This window comes from Carassius gibelio, chromosome B22 (genome assembly GCF_023724105.1).
Source record: "Carassius gibelio isolate Cgi1373 ecotype wild population from Czech Republic chromosome B22, carGib1.2-hapl.c, whole genome shotgun sequence".
In the NCBI taxonomy this organism is placed as follows: Eukaryota; Metazoa; Chordata; class Actinopteri; order Cypriniformes; family Cyprinidae; genus Carassius; species Carassius gibelio.
In genome coordinates, this window is record NC_068417.1 from 47,610,785 (window position 1) to 47,615,784 (window position 5,000).

The window sequence follows — 5,000 nt, forward strand, 5'->3', positions numbered from 1 at the left end:
GCCTAGGAATACCAGGTGCTTTAAGCTTTTGGGTTTTCTTTCCTACTTATATAATGTACTGGCGATTAGATTGGCTGGTCTTTAAATAGCCCTCTCTTTTCTGCTGTCTTCGCTTACGGCCATACCAACCTGGCTATGCCCGATCTCGTCTGATCTCGGAAGCTAAGCAGGTTTGGGCCTGGTTAGTACTTGGATGGGAGACCGCCTGGGAATACCAGGTGCTGTAAGCTTTTTGAACATTTTTCACTTAGTATATAATAATTTTGCCAAAAAATAGAGTCAATGCCCGATCTCTGAATATTAGCAGGTTTGGGCCTGGTTAGTACATGGATGGGAGACTGCCTGGGAATACCAGGTGCTTTAATCTGTTTGAAAAATTTCACGAATTATATAATAATCTTTCATTAAAAAAAAAAAAAAAAAAAAAAAATAGAGTCAATGCCCGATCTCTGAATATTAACAGGTTTGGGCCTGGTTAGTACATGGATGGGAGACTGCCTGGGAATACCAGGTGCTGTAAGCTTTTTGGACATTTTTCACTTAGTATATAATAATTTTGCCAAAAAATAGAGTCAATGCCCGATCTCTGAATATTAACAGGTTTGGGCCTGGTTAGTACATGGATGGGAGACTGCCTGGGAATACCAGGTGCTGTAAGCTTTTTGGACATTTTTCACTTAGTATATAATAATTTTGCCAAAAAATAGAGTCAATGCCCGATCTCTGAATCTTAGCAGGTTTAGGTCTGGTTAGCACTTTGATGAGAGACTGCCTGGGAATACCAGGTGCTTTAATCTCTTTGGAAAATTTCACGAATTATATAATAATCTTTCATTTAAAAAAAAAAATAAAATAAAAAGAGTCAATGCCCGATCTCTGAATCTTAGCAGGTTTAGGTATGGTTAGCACTTTGATGAGAGACTGCCTAGGAATACCAGGTGCTATAAGCTTTTGGGTTTTCTTTCCTACTTATATAATGTACTGGCGATTAGATTGGCTGGTCTTTAAATAGCCCTCTCTTTGCTGCTGTCTTCGCTTACGGCCATACCAACCTGGCTATACCCGATCTCGTCTGATCTCGGAAGCTAAGCAGGTTTGGGCCTGGTTAGTACATGGATGGGAGACTGCCTGGGAATACCAGGTGCTTTAATCTGTTTGAAAAATTTCACGAATTATATAATAATCTTTCATTAAAAAAAAAAAAAAAAAAAAATAGAGTCAATGCCCGATCTCTGAATATTAGCAGGTTTGGGCCTGGTTAGTACATGGATGGGAGACTGCCTGGGAATACCAGGTGCTGTAAGCTTTTTGGACATTTTTCACTTAGTATATAATAATTTTGCCAAAAAATAGAGTCAATGCCCGATCTCTGAATATTAACAAGTTTGGGCCTGGTTAGTACATGGATGGGAGACTGCCTGGGAATACCAGGTGCTGTAAGCTTTTTGGACATTTTTCACTTAGTATATAATAATTTTGCCAAAAAATAGAGTCAATGCCCGATCTCTGAATCTTAGCAGGTTTAGGTATGGTTAGCACTTTGATGAGAGACTGCCTAGGAATACCAGGTGCTTTAAGCTTTTGGGTTTTCTTTCTTACTTATATAATGTACTGGCGATTAGATTGGCTGGTCTTTAAATAGCCCTCTCTTTGCTGCTGTCTTCGCTTACGGCCATACCAACCTGGCTATGCCCGATCTCGTCTGATCTCGGAAGCTAAGCAGGTTTGGGCCTGGTTAGTACTTGGATGGGAGACCGCCTGGGAATACCAGGTGCTGTAAGCTTTTTGGACATTTTTCACTTAGTATATAATAATTTTGCCAAAAAATAGAGTCAATGCCCGATCTCTGAATATTAACAGGTTTGGGCCTGGTTAGTACATGGATGGGAGACTGCCTGGGAATACCAGGTGCTGTAAGCTTTTTGGACATTTTTCACTTAGTATATAATAATTTTGCCAAAAAATAGAGTCAATGCCCGATCTCTGAATCTTAGCAGGTTTAGGTCTGGTTAGCACTTTGATGAGAGACTGCCTGGGAATACCAGGTGCTTTAATCTCTTTGGAAAATTTCACGAATTATATAATAATCTTTCATTTAAAAAAAAAAAAAAAAAAAAAAAAAAGAGTCAATGCCCGATCTCTGAATCTTAGCAGGTTTAGGTATGGTTAGCACTTTGATGAGAGACTGCCTAGGAATACCAGGTGCTTTAAGCTTTTGGGTTTTCTTTCCTACTTATATAATGTACTGGCGATTAGATTGGCTGGTCTTTAAATAGCCCTCTCTTTGCTGCTGTCTTCGCTTACGGCCATACCAACCTGGCTATGCCCGATCTCGTCTGATCTCGGAAGCTAAGCAGGTTTGGGCCTGGTTAGTACTTGGATGGGAGACCGCCTGGGAATACCAGGTGCTGTAAGCTTTTTGGACATTTTTCACTTAGTATATAATAATTTTGCCAAAAAATAGAGTCAATGCCCGATCTATGAATATTAACAGGTTTGGGCCTGGTTAGTACATGGATGGGAGACTGCCTGGGAATACCAGGTGCTGTAAGCTTTTTGGACATTTTTCACTTAGTATATAATAATTTTGCCAAAAAATAGAGTCAATGCCCGATCTCTGAATCTTAGCAGGTTTAGGTCTGGTTAGCACTTTGATGAGAGACTGCCTGGGAATACCAGGTGCTTTAATCTCTTTGGAAAATTTCACGAATTATATAATAATCTTTCATTAAAAAAAAAAAAAAAAAAAAAAAAGAGTCAATGCCCGATCTCTGAATCTTAGCAGGTTTAGGTATGGTTAGCACTTTGATGAGAGACTGCCTAGGAATACCAGGTGCTTTAAGCTTTTGGGTTTTCTTTCCTACTTATATAATGTACTGGCGATTAGATTGGCTGGTCTTTAAATAGCCCTCTCTTTTCTGCTGTCTTCGCTTACGGCCATACCAACCTGGCTATGCCCGATCTCGTCTGATCTCGGAAGCTAAGCAGGTTTGGGCCTGGTTAGTACTTGGATGGGAGACCGCCTGGGAATACCAGGTGCTGTAAGCTTTTTGAACATTTTTCACTTAGTATATAATAATTTTGCCAAAAAATAGAGTCAATGCCCGATCTCTGAATATTAGCAGGTTTGGGCCTGGTTAGTACATGGATGGGAGACTGCCTGGGAATACCAGGTGCTTTAATCTGTTTGAAAAATTTCACGAATTATATAATAATCTTTCATTAAAAAAAAAAAAAAAAAAAAAAAAAATAGAGTCAATGCCCGATCTCTGAATATTAACAGGTTTGGGCCTGGTTAGTACATGGATGGGAGACTGCCTGGGAATACCAGGTGCTGTAAGCTTTTTGGACATTTTTCACTTAGTATATAATAATTTTGCCAAAAAATAGAGTCAATGCCCGATCTCTGAATATTAACAGGTTTGGGCCTGGTTAGTACATGGATGGGAGACTGCCTGGGAATACCAGGTGCTGTAAGCTTTTTGGACATTTTTCACTTAGTATATAATAATTTTGCCAAAAAATAGAGTCAATGCCCGATCTCTGAATCTTAGCAGGTTTAGGTCTGGTTAGCACTTTGATGAGAGACTGCCTGGGAATACCAGGTGCTTTAATCTCTTTGGAAAATTTCACGAATTATATAATAATCTTTCATTTAAAAAAAAAAATAAAATAAAAAGAGTCAATGCCCGATCTCTGAATCTTAGCAGGTTTAGGTATGGTTAGCACTTTGATGAGAGACTGCCTAGGAATACCAGGTGCTATAAGCTTTTGGGTTTTCTTTCCTACTTATATAATGTACTGGCGATTAGATTGGCTGGTCTTTAAATAGCCCTCTCTTTGCTGCTGTCTTCGCTTACGGCCATACCAACCTGGCTATACCCGATCTCGTCTGATCTCGGAAGCTAAGCAGGTTTGGGCCTGGTTAGTACATGGATGGGAGACTGCCTGGGAATACCAGGTGCTTTAATCTGTTTGAAAAATTTCACGAATTATATAATAATCTTTCATTAAAAAAAAAAAAAAAAAAAAATAGAGTCAATGCCCGATCTCTGAATATTAGCAGGTTTGGGCCTGGTTAGTACATGGATGGGAGACTGCCTGGGAATACCAGGTGCTGTAAGCTTTTTGGACATTTTTCACTTAGTATATAATAATTTTGCCAAAAAATAGAGTCAATGCCCGATCTCTGAATATTAACAAGTTTGGGCCTGGTTAGTACATGGATGGGAGACTGCCTGGGAATACCAGGTGCTGTAAGCTTTTTGGACATTTTTCACTTAGTATATAATAATTTTGCCAAAAAATAGAGTCAATGCCCGATCTCTGAATCTTAGCAGGTTTAGGTATGGTTAGCACTTTGATGAGAGACTGCCTAGGAATACCAGGTGCTTTAAGCTTTTGGGTTTTCTTTCTTACTTATATAATGTACTGGCGATTAGATTGGCTGGTCTTTAAATAGCCCTCTCTTTGCTGCTGTCTTCGCTTACGGCCATACCAACCTGGCTATGCCCGATCTCGTCTGATCTCGGAAGCTAAGCAGGTTTGGGCCTGGTTAGTACTTGGATGGGAGACCGCCTGGGAATACCAGGTGCTGTAAGCTTTTTGGACATTTTTCACTTAGTATATAATAATTTTGCCAAAAAATAGAGTCAATGCCCGATCTCTGAATATTAACAGGTTTGGGCCTGGTTAGTACATGGATGGGAGACTGCCTGGGAATACCAGGTGCTGTAAGCTTTTTGGACATTTTTCACTTAGTATATAATAATTTTGCCAAAAAATAGAGTCAATGCCCGATCTCTGAATCTTAGCAGGTTTAGGTCTGGTTAGCACTTTGATGAGAGACTGCCTGGGAATACCAGGTGCTTTAATCTCTTTGGAAAATTTCACGAATTATATAATAATCTTTCATTTAAAAAAAAAAAAAAAAAAAAAAAAAAAGAGTCAATGCCCGATCTCTGAATCTTAGCAGGTTTAGGTATGGTTAGCACTTTGAT

The 5,000-nt window shown here is 39.3% G+C and overlaps 7 non-coding genes across 7 annotated transcripts; all 7 read left to right on the forward strand.

The window, feature by feature from the left end:
• Window positions 1-111: 111 nt before the first annotated feature.
• LOC128009000 (5S ribosomal RNA) lies at window positions 112-230 on the forward strand. Its single transcript, XR_008180721.1, has one exon. It is a non-coding gene; the product is annotated as a 5S ribosomal RNA (ribosomal RNA).
• Window positions 231-1,034: 804 nt separating this feature from the next.
• LOC128005446 (5S ribosomal RNA) lies at window positions 1,035-1,153 on the forward strand. Its single transcript, XR_008178098.1, has one exon. It is a non-coding gene; the product is annotated as a 5S ribosomal RNA (ribosomal RNA).
• Window positions 1,154-1,664: 511 nt separating this feature from the next.
• Window positions 1,665-1,783, forward strand: LOC128009001 (5S ribosomal RNA). The gene has a single exon (XR_008180722.1). It is a non-coding gene; the product is annotated as a 5S ribosomal RNA (ribosomal RNA).
• A 515-nt stretch (window positions 1,784-2,298) lies between these two features.
• On the forward strand, window positions 2,299-2,417 carry LOC128009002 (5S ribosomal RNA). Its single transcript, XR_008180723.1, has one exon. It is a non-coding gene; the product is annotated as a 5S ribosomal RNA (ribosomal RNA).
• Window positions 2,418-2,929: 512 nt separating this feature from the next.
• On the forward strand, window positions 2,930-3,048 carry LOC128009003 (5S ribosomal RNA). The gene has a single exon (XR_008180724.1). It is a non-coding gene; the product is annotated as a 5S ribosomal RNA (ribosomal RNA).
• An 806-nt stretch (window positions 3,049-3,854) lies between these two features.
• Window positions 3,855-3,973, forward strand: LOC128005447 (5S ribosomal RNA). The gene has a single exon (XR_008178099.1). It is a non-coding gene; the product is annotated as a 5S ribosomal RNA (ribosomal RNA).
• Window positions 3,974-4,484: 511 nt separating this feature from the next.
• On the forward strand, window positions 4,485-4,603 carry LOC128009004 (5S ribosomal RNA). Its single transcript, XR_008180725.1, has one exon. It is a non-coding gene; the product is annotated as a 5S ribosomal RNA (ribosomal RNA).
• The last annotated feature ends 397 nt before the right edge of the window (window positions 4,604-5,000 follow it).